At 39.7% G+C, this 20709-nt stretch overlaps 1 protein-coding gene across 9 annotated transcripts in view; it reads right to left on the reverse strand.

Annotated features, from left to right (window-relative positions):
• The window catches only part of Dsg1 (desmoglein 1), a 62377-nt gene extending 42986 nt beyond the window's left edge, over positions 1–19391 (reverse strand). For 2 of the 9 annotated variants that reach the window (XM_076912944.1, XM_076912945.1), the window contains exons 1-3: positions 19220–19391; positions 4543–4797; positions 886–974 (exon numbers count right to left, since the gene is read on the reverse strand). The gene's annotated coding sequence lies outside the window, so the exon portion shown is untranslated. Of the gene's footprint in view, positions 1–885; positions 975–4542; positions 4798–5454; positions 5536–19219 lie in introns of all 9 variants that reach the window. The other 7 variants (XM_076912950.1, XM_076912951.1, XM_076912948.1 and 4 more) reach the window with 6 other exon arrangements.
• Between the last annotated feature and the right edge of the window lie 1318 nt (positions 19392–20709).

Consider the following 20709-nt stretch of genomic DNA (forward strand, 5'->3'; position numbering starts at 1 on the left):
CAGTGACTTCTAGGACCGTATGGAACTAAGAGGTTGTGCTCTTTAGCAAGAGTGCCGCCATGGCTGGACTGAGGGCTGTTCTGGGATGTAAAGAAAATGAAATTGTGAAAGGTCTCCTGGTCAAGAAACTCAAGGTATGAGAACATGAGGTCTCACGAGGTCCAAAAAGAGACAACAGAAGTGAATGTGAGCTCCAGGACAGCAGATTGCAGCCCCTAAACCTTCACTTAGAGGTTCCATGCCTGGACGTCAGATCTCAAAAGCCTGAGGGTGTGGCCCTGGGAACTGGTGTTTATGGAGGCCTGAATTATGGTCTGGAGCTGTGTGCGTACTCCATGAACTGACAAGGTCCTTAGGCAGAGAACTCCCTCTTCCCTCAGCTTGTCTTTTATGTCAACTCAGTAAGTGTAGAAAATGTATCAGTTAAGTTAAGCCTCATTTTTCGGAAAACCTACCGCCATGTTTTTGTAGTATTTATCTAGACTCTGCCCCCTGGTAACCTCTGTACAAACTCAACCTCATTGAAGTTTCTTGAAAGAATAATCGAATAATTAGTATTTATTAAATCAACTGCTTTCTTATCACTTGCTCTCAAAAGAGATGGGTATGTATAATGTGCATATATACATTAATATTATATATAACTTTTCTAGTTTTGATGACTTCAAGAATTCCACTGTAATTGTAACCAATGAGCAAAGAATAGTGTCTGGCAGTTATGACAGTATTTACAGCAAAAAACAAGAGATCAGCTTTTAAAACATGTTTCTGGTTTGGGAGAGGCTTTTTTTTTTTTTTTTTTTTTTTTTTTTCTCAAGCAACTGCAAACATCATCAAAATTCCATGATACAATCAGCAACACGCTTTGAAATTCTGATGACTAACCTTTGGAAGCTCACATCCAAGCTGTCAAACTCGCCTATTCTGAGTCACAGAGCGATGGACTTAGGTGGTGAGAAGACACCCAGCCGAACCTGCGTATGATAAGAAACACTGATGCACTGTAGTAACACACGAGTCTACCAGGAATCTGGGGTCTGTGTTTTACCAACAGCTCTAACTCAACCCAGTCTGAGGAGAGGTTGGTCTAACCAAATTGAGACTAATAGAGAAAGAAGTGAAGCCTTTATCAAGAATCTTATCATCAAACATGCATATTCCTTACTGGAGATATTTAGTAACTAATATGCCTTGTATAAAAAGCACATAAAACTATTTCTAAGAGTGTAGATTTTTTTTGCTAGATTTTACATCTTTCAATCCATCTTTTGAGAGAACACAGGCAGGAAACTACTTAGCTTAAGTTTCTGTAATGAAGTAGATGTCTTCTCAAATTTGAAGAACTTTAGTGTGGAAACATGGTTGTTAGTAAGATGTCACCGTAATGCCCTGTTGCCTGTATTGGAAATACCCTGTAAATGACCAGAGATTGGTCACTCAGGGAACATCTGTATGTGAACTGTGTCTGTTAGTTTACAGGATTTTCAGTAGCCTGGATGCTGCTGCTTATCTGAGGAGTTCAGCAGGTATAGAGGAAAAGCCAAGCTTCTGGCTCACACAGAACTGAGCTCCAGCCTAGGGCCTTCCACTGTGAGCCTTTGGTCCAATCTGTAAATATGTTCTTAGTTTCCTTATTTGCAAAGAGGACATTAGTATCATGTTTAGCAGGCAAGGGAGAGCTTAGGTGAAGGCGGAGAGAAACCATGATGAATTTGAGCAGCTTTCTGTAGTCTGTTGAGCTGAACTGAAGCATGAAAGGAAATGAGAGAGAGAAGAAATTCACAGATGTGCTTATGAATGGTTTTAGAGCCAGAGAGAGTCCTTGAACTTGATGATAAGTTTCCAAATCCCATAGTGCTTTCATGGTCTTCATCTTATTAGAGATATTCAGAGTCATGCTTTGTCCTTGAACAAACAGCCCCATTTAACAGTAACCTCAATATCTAAGAATCTAGAAAAGAAGGTGGCAGTTGGGGAGGAGGGGTAGAGGGAGGAGGAGAAGGACTTCCTTTAGGAACTGCTTTAGGAACAATGATGGGGAAAGATTAGGTACCGTGAACATTGCTAGTGACAATCTGAGCTCCATCAGAGGAGGCTATCTGGCATCAGAGAAAGTTCTGTATAGTGGTACTTCATGGAGCAACTGCATGATCTACTCTTTATTAAGAACACTAAGTTAGGATCTTAATAAGGAATTGAGGCCAGTGGACTCACTAACACGATGTGTTGGGAAAGTGCATGGAGGTCAAATTGAATTAAAATGTCATGTGGCAAATTTACGGTTTTTGTTGTTTGGTTTTTTTTTTTTTTTTTGTTTTGTTTTTTTGTTTTTGAGACAGGGTCTTACTCATGATTTATCTCTGGATGTCCGGGAACTCACTCTGTAGACCAGGCTGGCCTTGAAATAGCAGAGATCTGCCTGCCTCTGCCTCCCAAGTACTGAGCGGGAAGGTGTGTGCCTCACCCTTGGCTAATGTAGCTAATTTTGTAATAGAACTTTGCATAAAACTATAGTAGAAGGCAAGGGAAAACCACTAAGGGCCGAGAGGGCCTTCCCAGAGGACTGAATGTTTGAGGTGTGTCTCAAGAGGCTGGGGGAGGAGGAGAAAGAGGAGGGGGGTGGAGGAGGGAACTGCATCATTCTAGAGAACATCCTTGGGCCAAGCCTGGCAGGCTGGAAGAGATGCAGTCTTGATGTTTGCTGTTGGGATTAACTGTGCTGTAAATGACTCTGCCTTCTTTATTTCACTAGCTCTCATCAGTGAGCTTCCTTTTCCTGCCAGAGAGTGGGATGCTAAAGCCTCACAGGGTTGGCATGCCACGTGGGCTGTCATTCTCTTCTCTACCAGTTTCCTCACCAAGCTACGCCCTCACAGGTGGCTTTGCAATCATCGCTAGCCTGCTCGCAGTAGCCCACATCAGAGTGACTGTTCTAAAGGCTAGGCGCTACTTTCCTGATGTTTCTTCAGCAGTTGCTGTGTTCTTTTCTTTGGCATCTTGGGATACTCTATAACAAGCATTTTCTCTTTAGCTCAGGTTGAGAAGGACAGTTCTAGTTGTGATATTTCATATCCATATAACTAGAATCCAAAGCGCACTTTTAAAACCAGGAATTCTTTTCAAAATGTTTACTTAAAGTATATTACTGTCAATTTCTGTTGTGAATGTTCTGCTGGGCGTGGGTGGGTGGGGTCTTCTTAACCTGTGTATGTGTGTGTGTGTGTATTAGTGCATATATGTTTTTTGATGTGTTATGTAAAGCTCAGTGTATTAAATACTCATTCTCCTTTTATGACCAGGTGTGGTGTTGCACACCTTTAATCTCAGCATTCAAGAGTCAGAGGCAGGCAGATCTCTGGGAGTTTGAGATCTGTTATAACAAGTTCCAGGTCAACCAGAACTAAATAATAGAAAGACCCTATATAGAACAGAAAAACAAAACAGAACAACAGCAAAAAGGATTTAGGACAAAAGGTTTCTTGTGGAGCTACATATCTCAAGAGATGTCCACATTTTTGTTTCTAATTCTAGAGATATGGGTCTTTTGGCCATGGATTTGTCATTATCAATAATGCTTTGTTCAGAATGGGTTCTTTTAATATTGAGATTCTTGGTAGGAGTCAGTTTGACCTATGGGAATGTGTTCTTTTTTTTTTTTAAAAGAAGTCTTTTTCTATACCCACCCATTTACCTAAAAATTTCATTTTTCTTGACAACAGAGTAATATTCCATTGTCTATATATGCCATATTTTCATTATGCATTTATCTGTTGATAGGTAGCTACCTAGGTTGGGCCCATTGGCTATTGTACACAAAACAGCAATTACCATGAAATCTAAGAATCTCTGTAGAAGTTTGTGGAGACCTTAGGGTATCACTCAGGAATATCTGGGTCAGATAGTTCTATTTTTACTTTTTTTTTTTTTGAGAAACCTCCACAGGTTCACATGTCCAGATCTTAAACCAATAAATCAGTGTTTCCCACCTTTCTTAATGCTCCTTATGCTGTGGTGGTCCCCAATCATAAAATTATTTTGTTGCTACTTTGTAACTCTAACTTTGTTATTGTTAGAAACCGTAATGTAAGTAATTTTTGGAGACAGACTTTGGACAGAGGGGTTGCAACCCATAGGTTGAGATCACTGCTATAAAGCATTTATGTGTGCACCTAAATGAATGTGAGTGTGAATAAATCCTAATATCTAAGAAGGGAGCCCAAGGAAGATTAGAAATAGTTGATGAGGAAGGATGTGTGTTGGGCAAAGGGACACATGGAAGGAAGAAGGGACTTTGGGATCAGGGTTAGCAGAGGATAGGACAGGCGAGGAAAGGAGTCGTTAAAGCACTGAAATGCCATGACTCCTAATACCTTCCATGGTCATTTTTAAAAAATTTAAAAGGAAGTCATTTTGCTGCTGCAGTGGGTCCAGTGCTGAGGACAGTGTTGGCACTGCATGGTGTGAGTGACATCACGGGTCCTGCCTCGCCCTTTACAGTGAGCATACCTGCTTTCCACCACATTCTGTCCCACAAACACTCACCTGGAACAAGAATCTTCATAGATTACCAAGCAGAAAGAGTCTAACAGAAGAGTAATTTGAACACCTGGTAGATAATGGATTTTATCTAGTTAGTGAAATTTGACCATTTGTTTTTATTTCTCTTATTTTTTATTGCTGCCAAGTTATTGTTTCTTCTTTTACTTTTTATTGATTCTTTGTGAATTTCACATCATGTGCTCTAATTCCACTCATCCCATTCTCTCTGCACCGACTCTGCCCTTGCAGCCTTCCACTCTGAAAGAAAAATAAAAACAAAACAATAGAATAAAACAAAATAAAACAAACAAACAAACTAACTAACTAACTAACCCATCTCATTATGGAAGCTGTAGTGTTCCAGTGTGTCCCACAGTATACCCTCTTGTCCACACATCCTTGTTTGTAAATGCTTATAGCAAGGAGTTGTTGTTGACCATTTATTGATTCACACAGAAGTTAAACTCCTACTGTCAGATGCAATGCTCTGTGCAGGACTGCATGTACTTATGGGATCTCACAGTCTAGAGAGCACTGTTTTATATTTATATTAGTTTTATGTATTTAATAAGGTTTATAAGAGCCCAATCATTGTGCTAGGAGTTGTATGGGCTAAATTTCCTGTAAGGAGCCTCTGACATCTTACACTAATCCATCATCACAATCTAAGTAATTGTTAGATTCAAATCTGTACATCTTCCACTCATTATTTGGAATAAAACATCTTAGGAACACTCCCAAGTATTTATAGGGTGTGTCTTCTTTGCAAAGTGCAGTAAAATTAATAAAACACTAATTAGTCAATTGGTTACTTTAGTCATTGAGAATTTGCTTGGCAGATGTTATTGTGTGCTACAGTAAAAATCATGTTATACAACTATGATGTCTATAATAATTATAAGAAAAATTTTATACATTAAAAATGGCAAGTTCTCCTCGAGGTCAGGCCTCTATTCATGCCTTTGCAAGATTGGAATCGCCACGGTCCTTCTATACCTGGAGAAGGGAGGAGATGTCAGGGGCAGCCCTGCTTGTACACTGAAGGCCTAAAATCAGCCATAGGCCTAAGTCAGCCTGCTAACACAAAGCCTTGGTCTCTGTGGAAAAACACTGAAACAGATGGCTATTAGATATTGTAAACAGGCAGCTTTGGTGGAAATTTACCAGCCTGGACAAGAACTAATAGCCATAGACCTTGTGGAGAGGTGACCTTGGTGGACAGTACAAGCTTAGATAAGAAACAAGTGATTCATAGACAGAGTCATAGTGACATGTTCCCTGAACCTTCACCCAGCCGATACTCTGTTCTGGAAGATATCTGTACTCTCCCTGAACACCTACGCTCCTGCGTCATCCCCTTCCCCACAACCTGCCTTTTTGTGTTTATAACCCCTGTGTGAAAAAGTAAAAATTACAGTTTGATTAATAAAATAAAATAAAATAAAAAATGGCAAGTTCTTGAGAACCAAGAGCCACCAGAACTTTGAAAGCAATGGTTTTATGTCAAATGGTGAGTGTGTGCGAAATGAGCTATTTAGCAAAATGCACTAATAAACTAATTTTTCTACAATGAATTTGTTTTCTTACTAATTTTATACAAAGTTGTTAATATTCAGCTAATGTGTTATCAGTTTTAGTAGATAATATGACCAGGTAAGAGTGTGGGAAACAGGGCTGCAGTGCCAGTGTGTATTAGGTGAGAAAAAGTGGAAGTTTAGATTTCCTCTGATCATCTCTTTCCCTTGATGTCTAAATTACCCTCTCCTCCCACAAACTATTTGGGAAATTATAAAAAAGAATTATGAATCTTTCCTGTATAGGTGTGGCTGTCAGCCCCCCCACTTTACGGCAATTGGAGATCATCAGAGAAAAGTATGAGATATAAAGCAGAGATCAAAGGATTGTGGGGATTTCTGTGTCATCACCACTGCATCTGTGGCTAAAGACACCACAGAAGGGAGAATAGAAAGAGTGTAAGATCCAGAGCACTAGAAAGTCTACTGTGGAACAGTATGTCTCGGAAATGATGTATAAATAAGACCAAGACATCAGTAGCATCATTAAACATGCTAACATGAAAGGGGGAGATTTCAGGGGGTCTTACACCTAGTGAAGAACTATAGGCAAGTAATAACTGCTGGTAAAAGGAGAATTATTAGCCTTTTCCTGGGATAAGCCCTCTTATTGACTATTCAATACAGACTGGCCAGCCTTGAAACCATATACACACAGACAACACAATATGGACTCAGTAGGTTATATATATATGAATATACATATATATATTTATTCATCATATATATATTCATGCAGACACTTACATATATATGCATGCAACAAATATAATCAAAGAAAAAGAGACTATCAATTTGAGAGAAAGGGTATGAGAGGGGTTTGAGGAAAGAAACTGGGTAATGATATAATTGTATTTCAATTAAAAATTCTTTAATTTTGGGAAATGTAAAAAAAGTATTAAGCTTTCTAAAATAAAAAAAAAATCAACAAATATATTGAAGTAATTCTTGATGGTATTGTTTTATATCCAAAATAAATACATGGTCTGAAAGAGTATAAAATCATTACTCTACCACATATATATTTACTGCACTAGTGTGATAAAAAGATTTCCAAGCTTAGTAGAAATAGTTGAGAAGCCTCCTTGACCTTTAACTTACTGTGTATTTTGCAGAAAAATGATTTCTTTCTTTGTAATTTTTTTTGAAGTGAAGTAGTCACTACTTCTTGAAACATTTTAAAAAGGATGTTCTACATAGTTGAGTTAACAGCTCTTGAGTTTCCGGAAGCGGTGGGACTTGAAAGTAAGCTCTGGTTGCTTTAGTGTTCCTGGGCCTGTCTAGAAGCTGATGCTATAAAGAAATTAGAAGACTGTGATCCCTTTGCTGGTCTTCTGCACACAACCGTAATGCTCGCTTTCTAGAGGGTCCTAACATATCAAGGATGTGTTTGCAGAATCTACCTGGACAATGGGTCCCCTGAACCTTGGGCAGTTGCTGAATGTTGATGTTGATACATTATAGAATTTCCAAGAACCAAACCTGCAAGTGGTGTTAAGATTAAATGGCGATTCTTTGTTGCCAAACTCTCTAAGCTGGGGTGACTATTCAGTTAAAACATTAAGCCTTGCATCTCAGAATGGTTTGAGTTTTGAGATCTTACTAGAAGCCCAATAGTTTTCTTTTCCTCCCTAACTACACATTCAATCCTTTGGCGGCAACTCCCAGGTAGGACCACAAGCAGAGGAGACACCTCCCACTGGGCTTAATGGTTCAGGTTCAGTGTTGAAGCAGAACAAACCTTGCACACCTCGGGAAGGTTTTCCCACTGTTTTATGCTCGTTGCTGTCTTATTATCCTACTGGCTACCGCAGTTGCTTATACTAATATTACTATTATTTTTCTAAATTAATGGGTCTGGTTAAGGGTGTGCACAGCAAGAACGTGTTAAACTTGTTTCTTCTCTGCGTGGGCGCGTCCTGCTCGTGGAGCTTTTTGCTCTACTTGCTCTCCTCTTGACCAACTTTTAGTCACATAAAACAGTTTGGAGGATGAAGGGTTTCAAATAGTTTATACATTCAGAGCATTAGGAAGCTAAGCTAAATTCCTAAAACGTTTCACAATTTTGAGATATTAAAGGTGAGACGTTTGCTCGGTGACATTTAAGGGAGCTGTGGGTAATTTTCCTCAGGCTTGCTGCCAGTCACTTTAAACTAATTTATACGTAAGCCACGTTGGCCCATCTTTGGACTGTAGACTTCTTTCCTCCAGAGTGAGTTGCTTTGTTAGATGAGGTAGGGCTTCTCCTAGCTATAGCAGTCTGAGAGTCCAGGAAATAAGCATCTGTGATAAATGCGTTTCCTCTTAATTTCAGAGAGAAAAACGAAACATTGGAATTATGTTGAGCTGTACTGCTCTTAAGGCAATCATTAATTCCTTGGTATTTTTTTGCATGCCGTTTTTTTGCAAGTTGTTTCTTTTATAAGTGCTAATGAGTTTGTACTATCCGATATGTGTTCTGTATATTTTAAGAGGAATCAAATCTGAGTTTGGGAACAGCTATTGCTTTAATGTAGTGCCGCCACAGATAAGTAGTCCAGGTATCACTTAAGTCTACTGACTCTTTTTATGTGCACTTCCATATTGGGTCCATTCACTATTTCATTAGATATGAAACTTTGACTTGGAAAAATTAGCTATAGTGAAACTAATATCAAGACTTATTCTAGTTTCACAGCTACACATGCAAACCACAATAGTTAAAACTGTGGAAAAATTGAAGTATAGGAGCAGAGTTTTGTTGTTTTTCCTAACATGAGAATAATGTTTCTATTCAGCTTGCTAATCCTCTTGATTTTTTTTTTTTTTAAAAAAAATGCATTTATTTGATTTTTGAGAATTTTATACAGTATATTTTAGTCATATTCTTTCTTTTTCCTTAGCTCCTTCTGGATGCTTCCCAATGTTTACCCACTTAGATTCATGTTCTTTAATAATAATGATAAAACAAATAAATAAAATTATAATAAAATGAAAATAAACTCCCAACAAAATAACAACAAATAAACAAACAAACCATAAAGTTTGGTTTGTGTGGGCCAATTATACCTGAGCATGGGACCTACCCTAGTTTGACCTACCCACTGTTACTCAACTGAAATAAGTGGATTTCCCCTCCCCCAGTAGCTATCAATTTTAGATAGATTTTTAGAGTGGCTGGGGATAAGACTCTTTCTTTTAAGATTGTGGGAAAATGAGTATAGTCCCATTTTTAGGATTTTTTTTGTCACCCAAGTTATAGTATTGTTACTAGTACCTACTTTCTCTCCTTTAGTTAAAGAATAAAAGAAAAATACACTGGAGGGTTAGCTTAAAGCCTTTTGTGTTCTATTTATGATCTCCCTGTGTCTGAAAAGTTAGATACATGATTGGCTAAAAATGTGTTTTATATTTAACAGGGATACTATATTGTTAACAACAATTTATTGTATAAAGATGGATGATTACATCATTTCAAAATTTTACTAGAAAGTGTCAAAATGAGTGTAACTAGGATAACTTCAACCATAAAATCTGTGAAAACCTTTAAAGTATCCTAAATAGCAATATACTTCAATGTATGAGCTAATTCTAGGCAGTGGTACAAAGTCACACATATGTGATACCAGAGCCAGGGCCTCAGTCGCAAACTGTATCAGCGTGGGTTCAGATCCCACTCCTACCACTTCCTACCTGTTTCTCAGGGTCTTACTAGAAAACAAAGCCCCCCCACCCCGCCCCGTGCTTACTTGATACCTCAGAGAATTGTGTCATTTAACACATTTTCCAGACTCTAGCAAGTGCTAAACAAATATAACCTATTATTATTACAATACAGAAATGAATATAATGCATAAAATAATGAAAATCACACATATAATTTTAATTTCTGTTGTTTTATAAACGTGTAGTTGAACTAGTGGGAGTTAATTTTGTGTATGTACTATCCTGTATTTTCAGTTATTTCTTCTATTGTGTTGAGTTACTTTGTATTGTGTGTGTGTGTGTGTGTGTGTGTGTGCGCGCGCGCGCATGTGCATGCACTAGGTCAGAATGAAAAAAAAGTATTTTTTTGACATGTTATAATGAAAAAGAAAAAGATGGAAGGCTGCTGTCTTAGAGAACTTGAGCTCCTCCCAGGAGCCTCCTGAGAGGGACTGAGTGCTGCCTCATGGCTTTCCACCCTCTAGTGAATAATGAGCAGTAAAACTTGCTCTGCGGCTGGGGAGTGCAGTCACTAGCTTGGCAAGGCAGGTGTAGACTCTGGGCGTAGACTGGCGTGGGTGGGGGCGGTGGGTGGAGAGAGATGGCAGGGCGGGCCTGGAGGAGATCCCAGAGCAAGCAGTAACCTGCTTTCAGACTCCCGGGCTGGGCTTGGGACTTACTGAGGGCTGTGGAGGCTTTGCTGAGATTAGGCATGTTTGGGCCTTGCAAAGATGGCATGGAGGCTGAGAGAAGGGAGAAAAACACGTGAAAGTTTGCCAAAACTTTCACGGTGTAGGGTGCAGTTCTGAGGAGGGTGCTGTTGAAAACTTGGTAAGGGAAAAGACAGAGGCAGAAACGGGGCGGGGCAATGGTGATTGAAGAGATGAGCTAAGGAAAGGTTGGCATCAACTGAGTAAAACTGTGGACACTCTTGTCTGGTTGCAGCTGATTGAAGAGTTCATAATGAACTGAAGCCTCGGTGTAATGTTTTTATTTTTGGAATCTGTTAAGGACCTTCTCTGAGGAGATATTGAGTCACATGGTAACCTAGCTAAGGTAGCTAAAGATTTATGTATCTATTTATTAAAAATGAAGCACTAGGGCTAGCAAGACAGCTCATTTGGGGGAGAGTCTTGCCATCAAAGCAAAGCAGGTCCAAAGATCATCCCTTGGATCTACATGGAGGGTCAGAGAGATGATTCCTGCAAGATTTCCTGTGAGAACTACCACTAACTCTCTCTCTCTCTCTCTCTCTCTCTCTCTCTCTCTCTAATTCTATCTATCTATCTATCTATCTATCTATCTATCTATCTATCTATCTATCTCTATCTCTATCTCAATTGTAAACTGTGAAGAAGCAGTGAAAGGTGCTCTTAGGCTAGCCTAGTCTACATAAAGAAGCTAGCTAGGGCATATGACCCTGTCATGTAAATAAGCAAGTTTTTTTTTTTTTTTATATGAAGTGTTTTGAACACTGTTGAACTGTCAGGTATACATGGAACAGGAGGTGTTTTGCTGATGTACAACACGTGTGCTCCATGGACTTCATCCCTGCAGAATCCAGACTCTGCTGCTGGACCCACCTCTGCCTGGCTTCACAGCCACATATTCATTCATTGTTCATCATTGTTGTTTGATCTCTTGACTATATTTTCCCCTAATTTTAATAATATTTGAAATATTCCAAGTTTCAGAACTAAAGAAGAAAAAAGTATGAATCCTTTCATTTTGGGCATCCCAAGGTAGTTTTTACTTTTGCACAGAGAACTATTTTGGTACTTAGAAGGAATAAGAACATCACATAAAATTTAGTCTTTCTGTGTGTCCTAAGATGTAAGAGCTGTTGACTTGTGGGACCCAAGAGTGCGTATACCGGAAGCCTCCCTTTCTGCTATCCAGTTGTGTACCTCTGGGTTCAGTAAGGATGAGGTGATTGGCTAGAATTGACATGCACACCAGGGGTTGATGAGCTACATAAGAGAGAATCCTGTCTGGGGAAAAAGTGAAGAAAAAAGTCATTCAGCAAAACAGAAATTGATTGGGAAGGGAAGAACAGAAGAAACAAACACACACCCAGGAACACATCACATGATCATTATGTGGCCACCTCCTGAACCCAGTGTGTCCCACTGAAGAAGGAGTGAAAAGGAGGCACTGGTGGGCACTTCAGTGGCATTTTGCTGACACCTGTGGATACCTATTAACTGGGGGGAAAAGTCTCATTAATGTCTGACTGCTCGTTGGAAAATCTACTGTTGTTTCTTCAGTTTGATAGTTCTAGGTTCCTCTGGAAGAACACACTAGTAGGTGACAGAAGAGGAGATAATCCTGGGCACTCTGTCTCACAGGAATAAAACGTCACCAGAGGGGGCCAGAGCAGAGAGGAACAGAAAATAGTAGATGGTTGAGTACGTGTTCACGAGCCTGGATAAAGCACATTAGGTGTTCTAAGACAGAGTTGAGCCCAGGGTAGATTTCCAAGGAATAGCACGCCTCTCATATACGGCACAGAGGCAACAGCCAACCAACCAAGTTCATCACAGCTTCCCATACAATGGCGCTCAGACCATTTATTGTATTAGAGGAGTCATGTAAGGGTAAGGCTCAGTTGAGTGAGATTCACTATGCTGTGAGGGTTGCACGGTATAACGCACGCCTGTCGAGAAGAGTGAGTGGGCAGCTGAGAAAGACAGTTGTTTTTATTCAAGCAGCCATGGTGCTCTGTGGACGTGAGAGCTGGCACTGGAGGTTGAGCACTGAGAGATGCTCACGGTGTGTTGCTTTTATTTTACGTAAAGCAATTTAGACTGACAATCGTGTACCTTAATCACCAGGACAGTGCTCAGTAGTCATTTAACTTCCTAATTCTTAGCACCATAAAAGCACTAACTGAAGCTATGTTTTTATATAAAAGGGGTGTCACACAGACACACTACTACTAGCTTAAAATACTGTTGTGTGCACAGTATATAAAAATTCTAAGAATTTTACCCAGACACCTCTGGCATCCAGTACATAGTCTTTTTTTTTCTTTTTTAAAACAGATTCTTAGTTCCAGAAGGCAAAGTCCTTCAATCATATGAGTCCTTCAATCATACTACCTTGTGGTTTTTCTTTGGAATCCTTCTCAGTCCCTCCATCCCTCCCTATCTCTCTCCTCTCCCCTTCTCCCTTTCACTTTGGTTCTTTCTTATTCCTTGAGAAGAATCTCAGATGGCTTCTTCTCTATACAATATTATACAATATTACCTAACTCTCTGAGAAGAGCTAGTGGGTTATGCTGCCCAACACACTCTGCTGTTTAATTAGATGCTAATATGTCCTCCATATTTGTGTGCATGTATTTTTCTTCCCTAGAGATGGAGATTGAGTGCAAGGCCCTGCACATTAGGTAAGCCCTCTACTTCTGTGTGATGTTCTCAATCCTAGGCTGTATTCTGCTTTCCAGCACCCAGTGAAGGGTAGACTGGAGCTTATGGAAAGTGCTTTTGTATGCTTGACTGATCAGAAGAGAAAATGCAGGAAGTGGTTAAAAACATCCATGTTCTCTAATTCTTGTCTAAGTCTTGTCTAAGATTTTTTGGGAGGTGTTGGTCTTATTTTCTTAGATAACATTTCATTTAGAGTGTGAAATAATTTGGCAGGAACATTTAATAAAACATTTAATTTCATATGCAAATGACTTAAGTAAAAAAGTTTCTTCTCTCTCTATAATTCTAAATCCTTGAATAACAGCGCCGTATAAATAGGTTTTTGGCCATGTGCCCAACTGAAGACCAAGGGTTCTTTTCTAGTGTAATATATTCATCATTTGGAAAGTAAAACATGGCTTAAAAAAAGATAGCATTGTTTTTATTCTTATCATAAGTATCTAAAACCATTATGATTAAAGGCTGTGGGGAACTAACTAGTGTGTGTGTGTGTGTGTGTGTGTGTGTTTCTTGGCTAGTTTTGTGACTTCTTGACCCAAGCTAAAGTCATTTTGGAAGAGGAAAATTCAATTGAGAAAATGCCCCTAATGAATCAGCATGTGGGCAAACCTGTGGTGCACTTTCTTGATTGATGTTTGATGTGGGAGAGAACAGCTCACTGTGGGTGGTGCCACTGCAGAACTGATGGTCCTGGTTGCTGTAAGAAGGCAGGCTGAACAAGCCAGGAGAAGCCACTAAGCAGCACTTCTTGATGGCTTTCATGTCTGTTTCTGCCTTGATTTCCTGCCCTAACTTCCCTGGATGATATACCTCAAACATATAAGATGGACAAAATCCTTTCCTCAAATTACTCTTGGCCATGATGCTTGTTTTCTTTCATTAATTTATTTATTCACTTTACATCTCAGTCCCAGTCTCCACCCTTCTCTCCTCAAGTCTCACCCTCACATACCCCATCTCCCATTATTCTCTCTCTGCCTCCTCAGAGAAGGGTAGGCCCCACCATGAGTACCAACACTTCCTGGCACATCAAGTCACAGCAGGACCCTAGATTGGAAATTCTGCTTGTAATCAGTGTTAGGAATTGCTGTGCTAGGAATGAGGCACCATTCACTGGAGAAGAAGAGGCACTGCCTGGGGACTTGCCTTAAATACTCTCCATACTTTATAAATGGCTTCTTAAATTCCCAAAAACACTATCAAAAGAGGTTATAGTGCAGCGATTAAGTTTAAGAGGAACAACAGAAAACTTGGACTACTAACTAACTACCTTATGTCAAACATACACGGCAGAATTGGCATAAAATATTGAAGTATTTGTTGAATAATAAAGTAGTATATATGGCATTACAATTAAATTATAAGATCTTTACTGATATGAGCATGTATGCCTTATGGACTTGGCTCTGACTTGAACAAAGCTCACTAACTGTAAGGTGGAGGAGCTGGGCACCATGTGGTGTCTCTCAGAAGTTCTCTTGTAAGAGTAAGCCCTCCTGTATGCCCTTTCTTGACAGAGGAATGAGTGTTTGTTTTAATCAAATATAAATACACCTAATTCTGCTGTCAAGAGGTCATACTGTACATAAAATCATTCAATAAAGCCCAAGAAAGAATATGCCATTTTCCTACCCTTCAACTGACCCTCAAATTAAAAAATGCTTTCAAAATAACTTTGATTGCTAAAGGTATTGATGAAGTACTAACTTCATCATGCTTGACTCAAGGATGAGCCTTTGTAGCTGCCACACACTTCCTTTGTCAGGAAGTTACCTTCCTGTTGCAGAATAAAACCCCCATGTGTCTCCAGAATAATCCATGTGCTTGCTGCTCGTTATAGGAGAAACCTAAAACCCAAACATCATCTGTTCTCTTTAACTGCAGACTCAGAGTGTAGAGTGGCAGCTGAGGGCTTTATACTCATACAAATTTATAAGGATAACGTGTCCTTGTAATTCCAGCATGTGTACCCTCAGGTACACAGAGAGTTCAAAGGTAGAGATTTGGTCTCAAAACAGCAAAAACAATAACAATAGCAGCAGTAACATCAACAGCAACAGACTGTAAATCTTATAGAACATCTGCAAGGTAGGCTAAGAATTTATATGAGGGAGCAAACAATCTGCCAATCACATCATGTAGTTGTCAGAGGCCAGACCCTTTCATCATTGAAGGACTCAGGCTTCTTGTTTTTCCTTCTTCTAAGACAAACTATTTTTAGATTTTTGGAATAGTATAACAAATAGAGTTGCAATTGTATGATAAATATGGAGGAGGAGCTGGGGGGTTTAAAGGCAGACTTAAAGCAACGGACTGTGCTTGCCAGTCTTGAGCACAGAATTGTAAGGAAGGTAATTATCTTTGTGCCTATTCATTCAACATTCGCTCATCAATTCCCACTGTGTACAAGGCACCATTGAAGGCATCTGGAATGTAAAGATAATATCCCTGCATCCTTGAGCTATTGGCATTTACAGTCTTTTGGAGGAAAGCAGACAAGGATAACAAAATAAATCAATAGTTTGCCAGTTAAGAATGTATGAGTAACTTTGGGAAAAAATTAAATCAGGAAGGGGAGAATAAGAGTGGAACTTCCTGTGGGTTAATAAGTGGATTGAGTTAAGTTTTACTAAGCTCATGATTGTTGAGTTCAACTTTGAATAAAAATGAGACTGTTCATTCAGGTATCTGGGGGATGGATATTTCACCCGGAGGAAAGAGCCAAGCAATTATCTTTGCTCTTTTTTCTTTGTTTAAAACAGTGTCTCCTACAGCACAGACTAGCCTCAAGCCTACTATGTAGCTTCTCCCACCAAGTCCTAGGATTATTGTCATATACCATTACATCTGTTCTATGAAGTGTTGGGAAGGAAACCCAGGGCTTCTGGAATACTAGGCAAGCAATTCCCAATTGAACTATATACATGGCACCTAATGAAAATACCTTAAAGAAGAAAGTCTTTCAGAGCTTAGGGGAAAAAGATGATGTTGGGAAGCTGAAGAGTCCAGTAGGAGACTTTGTAAAATCTTAAATTTTAAACCTTAAATTTTGCAATATTGTTGATTTCTAACAGAGAGATGTGATTTGACCTTCATGTATAGAGGATCCCCTAACCGCAGTATGCAAAATAGATTCTAGAGCAGTGGTTCTCAACCTTCCTAATGCTGAGACCCTTTAATGGGTTCCTCATGTTGTGGTGACCCGCAACCATAAGCTTATTCTTATTGTTACTTCATTACAGTAATTTTGAGACTGTTGTGAATCATAATATAAATATGTGATATGTAGGATACCTGATATATGACCCCCAAAGGGGAGAAGCGCTGCTGTAGAGTTATAGAAAGAGTGACAGATGTGGGAGCTGAGATTCAGGATTATCCTCTCAGTTGAGACAGTATTGGTGCCACTGTGCAGAATAGTCACTGAAGGGGCTGGGAGGACGTGGGCAGGGAGGGAAGGAGCATCTATAACATTGCCCCTATTCTTTGTCTGAGAACCTGGAGAGATGGAGTTATAAATAGATTTCTCAGCAGTGGATAACTACAGATACTGCAGTCTGATGCCAAATGAGTGTATATGTAAAGAATTTAGTTGAAGATGTTGAGCTTAATATTCTGATGAAGTTTCTAAGAGAAGATGCCTAGTTTGAGGTTGGATAAATCCATATGAGTTCAGAAAAGAACATTGGGCTGGATATAAAACACTGGTAGTCACCGTTATCTACATAATTTTCAGACCATAAGAGAAGAGGGAAAAAGCCAATGGAGTAGAGAGAGAAAGATGAGAAACAGTGCTGGATCTGGGGAGTGAAGCAAGCAAGCAAGCAAGCAAGCAAGCAAGCAAACAAAATACCCTAAGAGTTTAGGAAGGGGCTGCAGAGCTGGCCAATGAGTGTAGAGATTGGTGAGCAGGGAGGCGGAACAGGAAGTGTGCACACTGGACCTAAACACTTTCTAGAGAGAGTGCAATCACATATACTGAGCACAAGATATTGACTATGAGTTGGTTCCAATTTCTGAGAAACTGAGGGATGGAAAGTTGAAGAGAAGGGTTAAGGGGAAAGAGGAGTGAATACAGAGAACTAATTCATCCAGCATCTTTGCCTAAACTAAATGATAACAGAGAGAGCAGCCGAGGGTGTAGCTCAGCTGGTACAATGCTCGAACACAGCATGAACACAGCCCTGTGTTCCATCCTTAGCAACAGCATAAACCATGGTACATAATGATACTCTTTGAACTGCGGAGGTGAAGGCTGGAGGTTAGGGGTTCAAGGTCATCCTCAGCTACATGGCTGAGCTTGAGGCCAGCCTAGGCTACATATACATGCAATCCTGTCCCCATCACCACTAAAACAAAGCAAAGCAAAGGAAGACAAAACCCAATAAAAACAAAAGAAATTGAGGTAAAATAAGTATTTACCCAAACATGAAGAAATGGTGACTTGAGATTTGAGAAAGGAGCATTCATTTGTGTTCTCAGGAGAATTATTCAATTCAGAGAATACATTTTTTAAAAAAATGTTTAAAAAAATTATTGGTATAAGTGTTTGCCTTCATGTTTATGTGCACCATGTTCATGCAGTGCCCATGGAGGCCAGAAGAGGACATAAGATTCCCCTGGAACTGGAGTTACAGGTACTTATGAGTCACCATATGGGTGCTGGGAACTAACCCTGGTCTTCTGCAAGTGCTCTTAACCATGGGACCACTTCTCCACCAGTGTGTATGTATGTCTTGTAAGACCAAGTCTGTGACAATGCCTCTCCATCACATAAAAGGAGAGTCAAGATAAATATTAGAAACAGCTTCCTAGCCATCTGGCAGTGAGATCAGGATATAATATCACAGGAAATTACCTGAAGTTATCCAGCAACACTCTAAAGATAAGATCATAACACAACAGGTGGCTTTGAATGCTTCCAGAGCTGAGTGAGCTACCAAAACCACAACGGCTGGACACACTCATTCTTTTGTTTGCAGAATTTCTTTGTAGGAGATTGGCTGAGAGTCTGGACCCCAGGGCCAGGCTGGCTGGCGTGGCGGCTGGCTCTGCTATAGCAGTTATGAGCTGTGTGGGCTACAGCAGGCTACCTAAACTTTCTCTGTCCAAGTTTACACATTTGTAAAAAGATAATAAAGTAAGGATTTCCTCTGTCAGCTCTGAGAACTAAATAGAACGACACAGCTTAACATTGTGTGCTATGAGCAGGTATTCTGTGCAGACAGACCTTTATGAACCATGACTTCTCTTGTCTTATATATGTTCATTTAATTCAGATAAACCTAGAGCACTGAGGGAGAGTTGCTTATTTATTTAGTACTGCAAACATTTTTATTACATGTAGTTATTTTGCGTGTGTATTATGTATATATACATATGCATATATATATATATATATACATATGTGCTATATGTGAGGACTGTGTGCATGCCTTGATGGGCATGTAAAGGTCAGACTTTTAAGAATTGGCTCTCTCCACTGTGTGGGTCCCAGAGATCGAAGTCAGGTCATCAGATTTAGCTAAAAGGGTTTTTGCTTGTAGTGTCATCTGACAGGCCTAAGAGTTGTTTATTTTTATATTAGAATTATCAGAAGTTGTAGAGTGCTTGCTTGTCACAGAAGCTATATTTAAAGGGACCCACAGAAAGCCTCCACCTTGGCCAGGTGAAGCTGAATGGAGACTCTGTAAGGAAAAGCCAGGGCTCTGAAAGTGCCCATGGTGAGCTACCAACCAGGGAGCTGGAGTTGTCTGAACTGTTAATTGGTGGGTCAAGACAGTCCTGCTTTGAAGTTTACACTTTCTCTTTCTACACAGAGCTATCTCTGAGTTCAAATTCAAACCTGGAAGCAGTAAAACCTGAGGCCTCACAGCAGGAAGCCGACTTCCTCACTTCAGTGAGACCATCCATTCTGACTCTCTTTTCTCTAGTCTCTTGGTCATGCCTGTCAATCATTCTCAGATTCTCACTTTTCAGAGGTCTCCTTACCTTTGTCCCTCTAGGCTTTAGTTCAAGGCCAGCTTGAGGCAAGCTCTGGAACCATCCTTTTCTTTGGTCACCAGGCAGCACAGCAAACCCAGGCCCTAAACGCAGGTTCTCCCAGAAGGACACTTATCCAGCTTCCTTTATTTTTTAACATACAAAGCAACGACAAGCCACCCACACAGCACTAGGAATGCTTGCGAAATGTCTTATTTTGAAATTCTCCCACAATTGCTGAAACACACCATCCTGTCACAAAATACTGAAAATGAATAAATGAAAGAATTAACAATTTTTAGTTTTTTAGAAAATAAGCCACCAAACCTGGCTTGGTGCTGTATGCCTATGGTCCCAGCACTTGGGAATTGGAGGCAGGGAGATCAGAAATTCAAGATTATTTTCAGCTCTAATTCTAGCCCCCTCCCCCAAGAGGAACATTAAAAAGTTACACATATGTTAAACATTGCTCAGGCTGATTGATTAAAATGTCATCGATCACAGAGGGGTGGAACATTTGGGGCCCAGGGTTATTTATCTTGCTTTATCTCTAGCTTACAAAATAAATATTTATTAACCACCTCTGTGGTTGACATAATGTCCTTGAGATTTTTCAGCTGAAAACCCCCTTTTCTGGAATGCATAAACATACCCCATCACTTCCAGCAATGCAAAAGGAAGAAAGCTATTGTGTAACATTTGAGGCAGGAACAGAAACCTTTCTGCCTTTACCCAACTACCCAGTCTTTCTAGCACTGTACTTTAACTCTACTAATGCCTTGATTTATAACTTTCTTTGTTCTCTTACTATGAAAACATTTGAAATTGTTACTGCATTGGAACATGGCATTTGGAGCAACCTGAACCTATGCTCCTGGGCAGTGACCCCTTGTATCTGTCTCCAAGATAAATGTCCCATTAAAGATGGGAGCTGTGTTTTTGCATCAGCAAAAAAAAAAAAAAAAAAAAAAAAAAAAAAAAAAAAAAAAAAAAATTAAACTCATTAAAGAAAGGAAGAAGAAAAGTGGTCAGAAAATCAGGGGAATCATACTGAAAATCTGTAAATGGGTCCAAGACACCATCTTAGAACTCACCAAATCGTCATTTCTTGTGAAATGATCATAAGCTCTCTAGATTCATTGTTAATAAGTTTAACTTTGATTCATTTTTATTGTATTTACTGATTAAATAAATGAATATTCGAAAGCATATGAAAATAAAGTCTCACACTGTGACCCAGATACCATGTTCCCAAGGTTTGAACTAAATGGGTCACTTCAAGAAGAGAGTGGTCCATTGAGAACCTGACTTCTTACCTAGAGACTCAATACATCTTATCTGGGACCATGTGCATCCTATAAAGTGTAAGCTTTCACTTGACCTTGGAGTGTGAGCATCAGTCAACCCTAGGAGACCTCTAATTCCTTCCATATAAAGACAGACAAGAGGCTGGTGGTTTCCCTCATGGACAGTGGGGCTGCATCCCCTACCCAAGGCTC

The sequence above is a fragment of the Arvicanthis niloticus genome, chromosome 14, assembly GCF_011762505.2.
Source record: "Arvicanthis niloticus isolate mArvNil1 chromosome 14, mArvNil1.pat.X, whole genome shotgun sequence".
In the NCBI taxonomy this organism is placed as follows: domain Eukaryota; kingdom Metazoa; phylum Chordata; class Mammalia; order Rodentia; family Muridae; genus Arvicanthis; species Arvicanthis niloticus.